The sequence below is a fragment of the Moschus berezovskii genome, chromosome 7, assembly GCF_049115385.1.
Source record: "Moschus berezovskii isolate FMDL1 chromosome 7, NW_MosBer_1.0, whole genome shotgun sequence".
Classification (NCBI taxonomy): Eukaryota; Metazoa; Chordata; class Mammalia; order Artiodactyla; family Moschidae; genus Moschus; species Moschus berezovskii.
The window spans coordinates 23917473-23932899 of record NC_142466.1 but is presented as its reverse complement, the minus strand read 5'-3'; the positions used below and the strand labels follow the sequence as shown (position 1 = coordinate 23932899).

At 38.8% G+C, this 15427-nt stretch overlaps 1 pseudogene; it reads left to right on the top strand.

The window, feature by feature from the left end:
* Positions 1-1098: 1098 nt before the first annotated feature.
* Positions 1099-1196, top strand: LOC129557703 (U6 spliceosomal RNA; annotated as a pseudogene).
* Positions 1197-15427: the final 14231 nt, after the last annotated feature.

Genomic DNA, 15427 nt, shown 5'->3' with positions numbered 1-15427 from the left:
CTTTACAGAGCAAAACCAAAAGATTAATATGTTTGATGTCTCATAGCCTCCTTTCTCTGTTGCAATAAATCTTCCTCTGCATATTGGCAGTCAGCTCATTTCTAGTATGTCATTTTCCGCAGACACTGGATTTTTTTCTGGCTGTTTTAAAAAAAGAGAGTAGTCAAAGGAGCAAGCAGGGGAGAGAAAAAGAAAAAAACAGGAGGGAGAAAAGGGAAAGAAAGGGGGAAAGAGCGAGAGTCTGGATTCCAGGATGATGTATAGAGGAGGTTACAGGAAACAAACCAGAAATGTCAAAAGAACCTACAATTCTAACTGAATCCTGTTGAAACAGAAGAGGTACTACACAAACCTGAAGAGCATGCATACGAATCACAGTCCCTAGCATCCTGACTTGGAGACCCCTTCAGTCAAGCTCAAGTCGCAGGAAGCTTTTGACAGATACCGAACAAGTGACAGGAAACAACTGTCAGCGACGTCACTGTCTTTCACACAGGGCCCTCTCCCCACGAGGTCTGTACATCTCCGATTTATGACAAAGACAAGTGCAAATCACGGCCACTATCATTCAACCTCAGTCAACAACAAGGGCATAACACGTGGACCACTAAATCTGCTTTAAAGAGTTTTAGCTCTGTCTTTAACTCATGCACTCTACTGCCTACTTTACAGTCAAAAGTAAATTGAATGCTCAAAATATTAAAGTAACATCACATTCATTATTTGAACTAGGTACAAGTGCTCACTGAGGGGAATCAATTCATTATCTTTATATTGTTATTAAAACTATTATCCAAATCTAAATGTTCTTGAGACCCACAACATATTTTCCTTCGTAGAACACCCCTGCACAAGTGCTAAGTCACTGCAGTCGTGTCTAACTCTTTGTTACCCCATGGACTGTAGCCTTCCAGGTTCCTCTGTCCACGGGATTATCCAGGCAAGCATATTGGAATGGGTTGCCATGACCTTTTCCTGACCCAGGGATCAAACCCGCATCTCTCATGTCTCCTGCCTTGGCAGGTAGGTTCTTTACCACTAGCCCCACCTGGGAAGCCCATAGAACATCCCCTACTCCTTCAAATCATGACCTTTCCAGTGTTCACTTCTGCAGCACACATTCTAAAATCGGAGAAAGATGAGCATGGCCCCAGTGCAAGGATGACACGAAAATCTGTGACACACTCCCTATTTTTCAAACTTAAAAAATAATAAAGTTTATTAATTTTTAAAAAAATTTTAAGAGTGACCTTTTCTGCAGAGCTGTAGCTATCAGCTTCCCTCCTGCCAACTGTCTTAGTCAACAGAGTCACATGGATAAGAGAAACAGAAGTTGAGGCCCACACTTCCTCCAACCAGAGTGGGAAGTGGAGTTGGGAACCGAAGGCAGCCGCGTGATCTGTCTAGAACGTGAATCTGTTCACAAGGCTCCTCTGTGTAACACCATTCAGCGATTTCCTATTGCCCTTAAGATAAAATCACATTCCTGCTGTGTGCCTACAGGCAAGTTATTACACCTCTCTCTGGCTCAATTTCCTCTTTTATAAAATGGTGATAATAATCGTGAGGAAAATGTAAGTGAAGCACTTAGCACAAAGCTAATCAACATTCAATATTATTATTATTGATGGTATCTCACCAGCCCTGTTTCTTCTCTGTTCTCCTGGACTCTATCTTGCAGCCACACTCACCAATGAGCTCCTCACTTTTCCATGATCATTCTTGTCTTTATGTTTTGGTTTGTGATTTTTATTTCCTGTTTTTAACACTCTCTTCCTCTTCCTGGCCTTTGGTCAGTTTCTCTCCTATTAATACATAAACTGTCAGCTCAAATGCATGTTATCAAGGTTTGTTTCCCCCAATTGCAATTTCTCTACTGTAAGAGGCATCATACATTACTATAATATCTTCTTAACTGAAATGTCCATAAAGGATCCAAGATTAGATGTGCCTTGCTCATCACTGTATTTCTCAGCAGCAAGCACAGGTACTCAGAATAGACTGGATTGTAACGCAACTGAGAAAGAAATCTTAGCAGATTACAAAGACAAAAGATTAGTCTTTGTGTGTGTGTGTGTGTGTGTGTGTGTGTGTGTGTGTATGGTGAAGGAAAGTTCAATGTTTATGGTAAGGTGCCAAACAAGGAGTCTGGTACAGCTAGTGCTCAAAAAGCCCAAACTCCCAAATGGGTTTCAGCAAAGCCTTTTTTCTTAAGATTAGTCCTTGATCACACAGGGTTTCCCGATGGCTCAGCTGATAAAGAATCTGCCTGCAATTCAGGAGACCTGGATTCGATCCCTGGGTTGGGAAGATCCCCTGGAGAAGGGAAAGGCTACCCACTTCAGTATTCTGGCCTAGAGAATTTCATGGACTGTATAGTCCATGGGATCACAGAGTCAGACATGACTGCGTGACTTTCACACTTGATCCTACTACAATAATCATGGGATGTCTCCACAGTGTTTTCATGCCAAGTCTCAGGCTAACGGTTCCCTCAGGTCATAAAACACTGCTTATCTTATGGTAGAAAGCAAGGAAACCTGGCAATCTTTCATTGCCTCTTGTAAAACTTCCATTCAGAAGTGCGACATATAATTTCTCTTCACATTTCATTGGCTGGGGCAAGTTACATGGCAAAACCTGATGTCAATCTGATGGAAAATCCTTATGCAGAAAGGTTGCTACAGAGAGGGAAACTACAATATTTAGTGACCTGTAGTAGATACAACAGTGTGTCAAAAAGCAGAGACATCACTCTGCCGACAAAGGTCCGTATATTCAAGGTTATGGTCTGCCCAGGGGACACATACAATTGTGAGAGCCGGACCATAAAGAAGGCAGAGCACCAAAGAATTGATGCCTTCCAACTGTGGTGCTGGAGAAGACTCCTGACAGTCCCTTGGACAGTGAGGAGATCAAATTAGCCAGTCTCAGAGGAAATCAATCCTGAATACTCATTGGAAGGACTGATGCTGAAGCTGAAGCTCCAGCATTCTGGTCACCTGATGTGAACAGCCGACTTAATGGAAAAATCTCTGATGCTGGAAAACATTGAGGGCACAAGGAGAAGAGGGTAACAGAGGGATGAGATGGTTGGATGGCATCACCAATGCAATGGACATGAACTTGGGCAAACTCAGGGAGATGGTGAGCGATAGGGAGGCCTGGCATATCGCAATCCATATGGTGCAAAAAGTTGGACACGACTGGGCAACTGAACAACAATACCTACTACAATAGATACAACAGATCTCAATGAGTGTGAATTTAATAAAATATTTCTTTGCTGCAAGTTGACAAACATAAACCCCACACCAATTAACATCTGGCCAGAAAGTTCGCTGTTACTCAGAGAGATATCCATTTTGGAATTTTTAAAAATTGTATTGGAATAGAGTTGATTTACAATGTTGTGTTAGTTTCAGGTATACAGTAAAGAGATTCAGTTATATATATACATACATATATATATTCTTTTTCAGATCCTTTTCTCATATAGGTTATCACAGACTATTGAGGACATTTTAGAAATGTTTGACTTTTTTCACAAAACCATGTTTTCTGTCATAGGCATTAGTTGCATGTCTGGGTGGTTACAGTTTACAAACCATACCAGTGTGTACACCACATGTCAGTAAAGAATAACAATTATGCTCAACAACAACAAAATTTCCATTAGTTTGCTTACTTACTCCATGCAATATGAGTGTGGACATGTGAGGTTATAGCCAGTCTCACAGAAATACATAAATTTTCTTGTATAGCAAAAAGGGAACCTTCAAAATCAGTTTCTTTGATCTCTCAGAAGAGACCCAGAAAAACCAAGTGACTTACCAAGTGCAAAGAGCTAAACAGTAGCAGAGTTGGACTAAAATGTGAATCATTTTTTTTGTGAATCACCAATTTTAAAGCAAGTGCTCTCTTTCAATTATAGTAAACCTTCCCATAAGGAATGTCACCAAATGTGAATGACTGGAAGAGATCACCATTTAAGAGATGAGGAAACTGAGACTCGTGGAGGTGAAGTGACTTTCTCAAAGTTATCCACAGGATAGCTCTGTTTTGCTTGACTGTAAGAAACCTTAAGGAAACATCAGTTCTTTCACCATCTAGGATAGTACCTGCCCTTCACTGGGGGCTTAAAGAAATATATGTTGAATTGATCTGAAAGTGAACTGAATTGCGTTGAAAGGACACAAAATTTAGAGATGCATATTTTTCCCCCATTACACAGCCTTTGTTTCCACATCCTCTGGAATTTGAGACTTGTCAATCCATCAAGTTACACACCAGCAACTATGACTTTGTTAGTTTCTCCTCTATAATATCCTTCCTTATTCACTGCTTCTTCTACATTTATAACTGCCATCCTCCTTTGAACAGAAACAAATTAATATCTAGAAATCTTGTCATCTCATGACATTTATAGAACAACATAGGATCTAGAAAGCAAAACCACCAATGATAAGGGCCTCTGAAAGACCATTAGACAAAGAATTTAATTCCCTCTGAGCTAAGAGGTCAGCTAAAAAAGTGACATAACGCAGATGCTCCTAAGCCACAGGAACAAATGCCATTAAGTTGCTGTCTCCTGACAACCGAGTGATATGTACGAGGAATCAGAATTAAATTTGGAGAGAGAATACAGATTCCAGCTTGGCTCCAGGGATGAAGGATATTAGATAAGAAAGAAACAATAGTGCTGTCAAGTCTAATTGTTTAAAACATAAAACTCTTTCCATATGTTTTGAGATGAATAGAGTTGCACAGTATTGGGATGTTCTGAGAAACCATACAAAGAAAGAACAGTGTATGCCATTTGAGTTGAAAATCTTGACTCTTTCTTTGTCTACTTATGACCCACCTGGGCACATAGGCATTTGAAAAAAACTATTGAAAGGCATATTATGAAGCCTTTATACTATATCATGGATTTGACGAAGTATGAGAAATGGATGGACTTTGTGGTCAGAGATCATTTGGTTCCAATCCTGAAAATACTCTCTTGTTGATCTACTTTCTCACCTGTAAATAGAGATTATATTCTTATGGCATAAGGATGTGCTAAGGACTAAATAAGACAATGGAAATAAAGTGATTACCACTTAGTAGGCAGGGCTTCCCTGGTGGCTCAGAGACAAAAAATTGACCCTAACACTGGGAAAGGCTGACGGCAAAAGGAGAAGAGGGCGGCAAGGATGAGATGGTTAATAGCATCACTGACTCAATGGACATGAATCTGAGCAAACTCCGGGAGATAGTGAAGGATAGGAAAGCCGGGCATGCCGCAGTCCATGGGGTCGCAGAGTGAGACACGACTTAGTGACTGAACAACAACAGCAACACTTAGTAGGCATTCATTACAGTGTAAATTCTTTGTGTTCTCTTTTAAACACATGCAGATGTAGTCATCCACAGGGAAACTCCATGAAGTCTGTGATGAGGTGAGATAAATTTGTCATTCATTAACAATAAATTGAGAGATGCTGGCCTTTCATCCCTCCAATTAATTAATATAGATTTACTTAGAACTACTAATAGTCAAAACTCTGTAGTAGGTACTGCAAATGTTACAAAGTCTTATTACACAAAATCTACGAAACTGAGGCATTTATTGAAGCCTGTATGCATCAGTTATGACATTAAGTAATCAAGATTATTTGGGCTTTTAAGTGTTTTTCTCTATGGGATGTATGTGTCCAGTATAAAAAATTAATAACAAAATACTCAGACTCAAGCTAGAATAAGTAGGTTTTGTTTCATACTAGATTGTTTGGAAATTGTTTCCGACTAATTTTATGATATGGGTATATCTATATCTTTAGATCCACTTCTTCTTGTTATTATGGCAGACAGAGCACTGGGCTGGGTTCAAGCCCTGCCTTCCCATATCCTAATGGGTATAAGAATTGCCATTGTGCTTCTTTCTGGCATCTCGATTTCCTCTTTGTAAAATCAGATTTCATAAATGATTTCTAAAATCATTGCTATATATAAAAGTTTCATGGAGATAGATACTATCATATAAAATGCCATTTCACATAACACACCAAGGCATCAATGAATGGAAGGTTCTCAGAAGGTTTTCAAACTGCTGTTTATTTCAGTATCTCCTGGAGCAAATCCAGAGATGGATTTGAGGGGATTTGAGGGTAATACCAGACCTCTTCTCCTTTAGCCTCTTGGGGCTACCATACAGCACAGGAGTGAGCATAGGCCAGATGGACCTACAGTTGTAGGAGGTTTAACTGACCATATGATGCCTTACCTATGGCCCCAATTAAAACCCTTGAGCCCCATCGCAAGAGAAACAAGGACAGGAAAAATAAACACTTTAGTAAGATTTTGTGAAGAGGCATTGCCCAGTGTTACAGTATTTTTGACTGTCATTTCCCAATTCCCCCTTAACTCATCACTAAAACAACCTAAATTCCATTGAAAACAACTCGAACCATTGCTAACACCGGTACCAGGACAGGGAGGTTAGTGAAATTTGCAGCATCGGGGGTCTTATCTTCTTTATGACTTTCTTTCTACCACTGCAAAAGCATTATATAAGCCCTACATATTTTACATTTCTAAATATTTCCAAATTCCTGGCGTGTGTATTTTAATGTCTTATGTACTATTTTTTAAGGACCAGTAGCCAAATACATCAAAAATCTTTTTTCACATAGTTCATAACAAAACTTGAAAAAAATATATATATTATTTTCCTGTGCCATAACCACTGCAGTCTAATGCATAAATTTGGCTTTGATAGAACAAAAGATACAGAATATAAAGAAAGAAAGATATTTTCCATCATAAAAATTTTAACTTGGAGGAAAAAAAGGGCAATTACATAAACAAGTCAATTCAGCCTCAGGGAATGTGTAACTTGCAGAGCTTTCTGGTTGAACCCCAGATGAAAAGGGAGAAGAAAGATATATAAAATCTTTCTGCATAATTCATCCCAATTCTGTATGAATATTAAGCCTCTCTGTGATTAATATTGGGTTCTTGTTTTATTAACCATCATTGACCTCTTTAAAAAATGATCCACCCAACACCTACTGAAACAGAATATCTGAACTGTGGGGATGGCTTCACATGTATTTAAAAATAGAATTTAAAAGCTACACACGTGATTCTGATACAGGCTGTATTCGAGTATATCACTGGTTCCCTGGTCCTCTCAGAAGAAACACTTTTCTTGGATATTTTCAGATGGTTTTTCTTCAGCTCTTTAGTGATATGTCACACATTTGTAATGAGTTAGATCCTTTTGTCGTAGATTTCTTTCCACTCAAGGATCCTCTAACCTCCTAAATGACTGTCTCAGATTTAAGAAATACATATATTAAGGCTCATTCTCTGGGCTGTAAAGTTCAATGGGCTTTTGGAAAATGTGCAAGGTCTTGAGTCCATCATTACAGTGTCATGCAGGATAGTTTCGACTGGACTTAGAACACTGTGCTCCCACATGATGGAACTGCTTTGGCGAATGCCTTGCCCTCCTCATGCCTGCTTTGCTCAATCTAATTGCCATTAGTCCTAGAGCAAACACCAAGTATTAACTCTGAAGTTGATTGTAACCAAACCCTTGTATGGGCCTTTCCCTGGGCATGTAACACTCCGACTTGTCCTTTAGTGTGTGGTGTAATGGGATGCTGCTCTCCGGAAAAAACATCAAATGAAGCACCTGAGCTTGAGATTTAAGGAAGAACTGAAACTCAGTTCACAATCATGGTGCCTAGTAAATAGCAAACAGAGCAAGAATGTTAAAAAGATAGCAGCTAGGGCTCCATTTGAAAGATTTTTTTCTTCAGTTTAATACATATTTCTATGCTATTGTTGCTTATTCTCGAGAAAATTCACAGATAAAAGATTTTAAAATATGTTCAAGAGAAATTTAGGTTCATAAACTTGTAACCAATACACTTGCTTTTGATGAAAATTATCATCAAACCTTCTGATGGTGTGTTTTCCCCAAATATGGGTCACGAATGGTAAATTAGTTGGCCTTAACATTAGATTTCCTGGATTTATTATATCAACAGAATTAGAGAGATTATAAAGGTCCCTCATTTTCCTTTTAAGTACAGATACTTAACATACTAGTCAAGGAACTCATCACCTTGCACTGGGGAGAGAGAATAGGCAGAAATGAATATGAATACTTAAAGGTAACAACTTTTGAGAGAAAAACTTAGTCTCACAGCAAAATCCTGAATCCAAACAGAGAAGAATGTATATCTCTGAGGAAAATACTTTATCCATCACTCAGGAATCACTAATATATGAGGTTTTGAAAATGCTGATATTCTTTTCTTTGAGTTAGGAAAAACATCTATTTTATTAAACCATGATCTCCCAGAAGTAAATTTTTCTAAATCTACATTGTCCTATGAAGGTTAATCTCTCCCACTCAACCATGTACCTTGCAAAGTTAAGCCTAGGACAGAGCATTCTTTGAAGAGAAGATAAAGCCTGGAAATATCAAGAGAGATTATTCAACTGAGAAGAGAAAATCAGTAAATCTTTTATAACGTGAATTTTGCTTTGACAAATTCTTGAAAGAGCCATTTGTACCTCTTCATTTAGACTCTCCACTGATTAATGGAAATGAAAAAATACTTCTCTCCCTTCCCACCTACACTGCTCTAGAGGCTCCAAAGAGAGTTAACAAAGGACAGTGGGGCCTTCTAGTTCTTTGTCCACAATAACTGAGCATCTTGGGTTGGAAGAAAAGGAAATGTTGATCTCCTGGGCTTGTTTAGCTTTGCTTTTTTAATTGCCAAATGCCAGCCTGGGAATTCTGCCTAAAATGGTAATAAGTTGCATTTATACTACACCTTTCATCCAGAAAGCACATGCTTCCCTTGCTTCTGAAACACAGCCATCCTGGAGCTGAAAAGCAGTAACTGTTTTAATGTTGAACATTTATTCAGTGCCATGATTATACAAGGTGGAAGAAATTGTTTGATACAGAACCAAAATATTGCCATAACAAAGACTGTGGGCTACGGGTTTTGAAAATATACTAGATGCAGTCTGTCTTGTGCTTCCCTCTGCAAACTGAATGTTTATAGACCCGTTCTGAATCTTGAGATTCTGAAGATGGCCACCTTTGTGTTCCCCAGGTTGGGTTCAACATAGGTTGCAAAAAAGTCAGCAAGGATGAACTGATATTAAGTCATTTCTTTTAAGAAAATCTGATATTTAGAATGTACACCAAGAAAAATGATGGTGAGAAAGAATTCTGTCATTTTATCTCTCCTAAAGGCATTTCTATCTCTGAAAAGAGCAGGTGAGGGAAAGCAGGATGGTATAGACTCAGTCAGGAACTCCTGAACATGTACATCATGGCTGATTCCTCTTCTGCTGGCCCAAGAGACAGACATCTGACATTGGACTAAAAACTTCCAAGCTCAATTTCTGAGTCTTGCTCATTGCTATTATCCCCAGGACCCAGACGGTACCTGGAGATAACAGACCCTCAATAAATGCTTGTTAAATAAGTGAAAGGTTGATTTTCTTGCTTTTCAAACATGTGGACCAAGGCTTGTGAATTTTCAGCTAATGTTTGAGTAGCAATCTGCTTTTACTTGAAAAGCAAGAGAAGGAAAAAAAATGATGATGATGATGCGGGTAATAAGAAAGTCTGAAGGACTGATTTGAGAGACATTCAAAATAATGTTCATGTACCCTCCAAATACCAGACCTCTCTCAGTTGATTGCAGTCAGTAATCAAGTTTTATTACAGCCCCCCACAGGAAAAGAATTGAAGACTTATGAGTCATTTACATCTGCACCTACAATGAGGTTATACTGTCCATTCTTGAGAGCAGGTTTTAAAAATGGAGCAGAAAAAGGGACATGGGTTACCAAATACCATCCAGTCCAGGGGCTTAGGAGTCTTGATTTCAGGCCTTGCCCACATTGGATGAAGGAGTGACATTTCCAACCCCCTCATTCTTTCTAGGACTCAGCTTCCTCATCTGTAAAGTGAGACACATGGATCAAACTGACCTTGGTGATCTCAACAAGAACCCAAAGATCAGCCATTTTGTCTTTTATGGCCCTAGAATCCAAATGTGGAATCTAGATTAACATTATTGACCTCTCTTTTCCTTAGGTAGCTTTGGCATCACACAGAATCACACACCTCAGTAAATGAACATCTACACGTTCTCTTGCTTGAGAGCTTTGCAAAACCCCATCTGATCTAGAGAGATGACTGTGTGTGTTAGTTGCTCAATCGTGTCTGACTCCTTGCAATCCCACGGACTGTAGCCCAAAAAGCTCCTCTGGCCATGGAGCTCTCCAGGCAAGAATACTGGAGTGTGTTGTCATGCCCTTCTCCAGGGGATCTTCCCGACCCAGGGATTGAATAACTTGTCTAGACTGAATGTCCTGAAATAAAGACCAGCATGTTCAGCTTTCCCTTTTATACTTTATGTAAGTGAGTCTTAGAGAGGTTAAGTGACTAGCCAAAGTTGTCCAGCCAGCATGAGAAAAAAATCTTACTTAAACTCAGGATCCTTAAACCTCCAGGATCCTGGCTACAGTTTCCCATGCTACTTCTCTGTGTATCTTTACAGCTGTTCAGTTCAGTTCAGTTCAGTCGCTCAGTCGTGTCCGACTCTTAGCGACCCCATGAACCACAGCACGCCAGGCCTCCCTGTCCATCACCAACTCCCGGAGTTCACTCAAACTCATGTCCATCGAGTCGGTGATGCCATCCAGCCACCTCATTCTCTGTCTTCCCCGTCTCCTCCTACCCCCAGTTGCTCCCAGCATCAGAGTCTTTTCCAGTGAGTTCTAAAACCATTTAAGGGGTTGAGTAAAGCCTTTATGTTTTTCCTTCAGTAAAATGTCCCAATTTTAGTGAGGACACCAAAAGTACTACAGGGAAGATTTTTTTTTTTTTTTTTTTTACTTTACTGTGCAAAGAAATCCCTTCTGAAACTCATTAAAAACTGTCTACACTACAGCACCAGAATCATTATGGATGTGAGGCATTCGAAGCCTGGAATTGTGCTGTTACCCCACAAAATACATAATTTGAGCCAATCCTGACAAATATTGGTATCACTTTATTCAAGCGCAGCTTTCAACTTCCAGAGAGTTAATAAATTGGATTCTAACAGTCTTCAGAGAATATGCAATAAGATAAAAACATCTTCCAAAAATTTACAGTATATCTTAGGATGAGCTGAAACATCAGCTACCATAGCAAATGCATTTACGGGATTTTTAGAGTAACACATTTCATCATAAACGGCTCTGTGATTCAGCATGGCATTAATAATGGAAAGAACAACCTTTAAAATAAAGTAAATGCATTTGCAACAGTTACCGAGGTGATATCTGTCTCCAAAAACCCAGTTACCATCTTGCAAGTTGATATGATATATTTCTTAGCCTATCCTGTCAGGAAAGATTTATCTTTTGTGTTAAACTTCAGGCTGAAAAATTAAAATAAAACTTGATGTCTCCGTGGCAAACTGCCTTCCTCCATTTCCTTTACCTTTTTAATTTCTATTATTATCAATTTTAAGAATTGTTTCTTTGACCCCATGCAATATTTCAAAAGGTGGTTTAGATGCCGGAAGACTGCCAAAACAAAGTTGTAAATAAGCTATGCCTCTGCACGTAAACATTTACATTTCAAGGCATTAATCAAAAAGGACATAAATCACGAATGCATTTTGCCTTCATACAAGTGAAAGTTACAGCCATGTGTCCAATGTATTTTAGTCTTATTACTTTTCTTTACAGCTACTGTTTCAAACTGTTTCAGAGGCCATGAGTTCCTCTGAATTTTCTTGCTTAGTACCCAGTAAGTCTCTCTTTCTTCCTCCATGCTCGCAAGGCACTGTTCCATGAATACGCGTTGAGTAAATTGAAATGTTCAAAGATGGAAAAGGGAATCTCTTTTCTCATTTTCTCTTTCCCTTTATCCTCCCTTTTTTTCATGTTTCCCCTCTTTGCTGGCCTCCCTCTCCTTCCTCCCATCTCCACTCTCGTCTCGTCCACCTCCCTCTATCTCTCATCTTCCAGCTTCTCTCCATGAACACCTTCTTTCTTTCCTTCTCAACATACCTGAGTGAGCAATCAGGAAGGCTGAAGGGAAGAAGGTGTGGATCATCTGTGACCCTCTCATCCAAAACTAGATTAACAACATATAAAGGATCTCACAGTGATTCTAACAGAGCTCCCAGAAGGGAAAAATATTTTTCCTTATTAATATAGTTACCAACCAATAAATTCTGACTGCATCAAGATGAATCCCACATTGGCCAACAAAAGCTATGCACAAAACATAGTTGAATAGACTTGACCCTGCTTGCTTTCCACGCACCGCTCATTAGCAGGAAAATGTGAACACCAGAAGGATCCTTCGGGCACTGTGCTGAAATAATTTTATAAATGTCACCATCATGTTTTTAATACATCACCAAGATGAGGCACTTACAAGGCAACATTTCCCCGATCTCATCAGAATGAAGACAGAAGCCTAAAATTCTAGAAGACTACTAAAAAGACAGACTTCAATGCCATGCCATATTTTAAAAGAAGATAAAAAGCTATTTTTTCGAAAGGCTAATAAAGAAAATTTTTAAAGAAATTGATAAATCAATAAAAATATATTCAATTTCCATCCTACTGCTAATAATATTCAAATTATGAAACTAAAGTCTATCCTTTTCATGCTCTTTCTTAGATGCAATGATATGCTTCACCTGTCTGTCAAGCAGATGAGAAAAGAAATGTCTAATAGCCCTGCAGGTCAGCCCAGTATCTAAAAATTGAACATACCAGAAGTGTCAAGTGTCTATCTTTTGTTTGTTTGTTGGCTCGTTTTTCTTCCCCAAGACATGCTGCATGGGGTAGGAGGGAGGGAGGAGGGGGGTGAATTTTCCACGAGAACTTCTCTCATGAATAGGATGTTAAAAACATCTGAACAGGGAAAAGCAAAGCAGTGTTTTGATGTGGAATCTTGCAGCAGCTTGCACCAAACACATGCAGCAAATAAGAGATCCAGTGGTTTTTCTCCTATTAAACCCACTCTTTTGAACAAAAAAAAAATATATATATATATTAAAAAATCATTATCATCATCAACACCAATACTTATGAAGTCCCCTATGATGAAAACTCCCCTCTCATTAATTCTTAATTCTAATCAGGACACACTGGTGCTCTGAGACCTGACTGCATTTGCCTCACCCATGTACCCCTTGTTCTACCACCAGCAACTTCCCAAACAGCATGGAATTTCCAGTCAGTGCCCATTATTGAAAAAGCCTGTCTTCACTTCCCCATTTGCCTGAAACCTACACAACCCATCTACATTCAGGTCACACCTAACTTCTTTGGAAGAGTCTTTCCTGATTTTAAAATCTAAGTTACTATCACTATTCTGATTATTAAGGGCACATTTTGCCCCTAACTAAGAACTTGCTAGAGCCTCTGGTGGCTCACCTGGTAAAAAATCTGCCTGTAATGTGGGAGATCCGGGTTCAATCCCTGGATCAGGGAGATCCCCTGGAGAAGGGAATGGTAACCCACTCCAGTATTCTTGCCTGGGAAAATTCCACAAACAGAGAAGCCTGGCGGGCTACAGTCCATTGGGTTGCAAAGAGTCAAGCACAACTGAGCAACTAACATTTTCACAAGAACTTGGTGTTGCATTTTCCATAGTCCTTAGGAAATGGAAGGTGGTATTAAGCTTCTCCTTTAAGGAGCTTCAAACACCTTGCAGCTAGAAAATTCACCAAAGAAAACCACACAGGGCTGTACTTAACGGTGCAATGCAGAGTGTAAGAAGAGTCCAGAGTAAGAAGAAATAGTCAGTTTCGGACCCAGGAGCGGACAGCATGTTCAGTAAGAATCATTTGATGTCCCAAGGGTACCTACAAGGCATCATCAAGACTGTGGTTCCTTGAGAGTCACTTACATTTGAAAGCCTTTTCCACAAATAAGATAAACTCCGCTACAGAAAAACAAGTGAATAAGTAAGTACGTCTAAGTAAAAATTGATTCTTTGACTACTTTATGCATTCATGTGACATCTTTGGGGAAAATAACAGAAATAACAACAAGCAACAGCCTCACGATGAAGTTTACTGTTAAAAGTGTTTCTAAAACTAAGAGAATTCACTGTGGAACTGGAAAATACCATGATGCTTTAGCGATCAATTAATTAGTCCTCAGCACCTCATCAATCCTAGTTATTCAAGATTTAACCAGGAGTAATGGGAATAAATTAGGAAGAAAAATTTAAGCTGAATATCAGGAACATTTCCTTAATCATTAAATCAATTAGACAATAGAATTTAAAATTGAATATTTAATGTGAAAGATGGAACCAGAAAAGAGAAAATACATATCAAGAATAAATGAGAAATTGTAGTTTTAAAAGGTTCTCCTTTATCACTAGCCCATCCTTCTGTGTTTGGAAAGAATGATGCTTTGGGTTCCTATTCAGATCACTGTATATTCTACATCTTTTGAAAATTCAGAATACTCACTTACTAAATTAAAGAAGTTACATTTCTCCAAGGCCAGCAGATTCTGCTTTCAAAATCTTACTAAATCCCAGAAAATGTGGACATTCTTTTTGAATATCTATTGAGAAGACCAGAAAGCCAGAGACCACTCTTTGCATACTGTTCTGGAATATAATCGTGTAAAAATAGTCAAAAGACATCATGTAAGCTATCACTATATTCCAATTCTAGACTGTATACAATGAAGTCCAGCAGAACTTGGAAACTGATGAAGAGCAGAAAATTTACTTCCAACAAAATAGGGGAAGAGACACCCTGACCAACCCTCCCAACTGAAAAATAATTCAAATACTGACTAAAATATGCTATTAAGAATATGTTTCTAAAAATGCACTGATGAGTTGGTAAGTTATGCTCAGAGGTCAAAAAACTAGGCAAATTAGGAAGTGAGGTGAAATAGAGCTCTGAGCACATATGCTGCAAGTGAACTTGAACAGTTTTATACCAAGAAAGGCACAGAGATAATGGGATAATAATAGAAAACTGCACTTGACCTTAGGGTAAAGGCAAACCAGAAATAAACCTAGTTCAAGAGAATGCAAGAATAACTACTCATCTTAAATTTGATACTGATTGAAAGGGAGATTTCCCTCAAAGTTTATAAACATAAACTAATCCTCATGAAGTTTTGTAGCTTCACTTTACACTACCTGAGCGACATTAAAAAAATAAAATAAATAAACAAACCAAGACCTTATTTTAAGGTGATTCTGAGCTAACAGTGTCCTCAGACAACTGATGGAATCAAATGTAAATTTTCTCTGAAAGAGCATGCCCCAAATATGTTCTCAAAGAATGCTTACTGAGGAAGTTCTTGGGGCGGGGGGACGGTACTGAAAGAAAAAAAAAAAAAAAAGGTCTTGGGC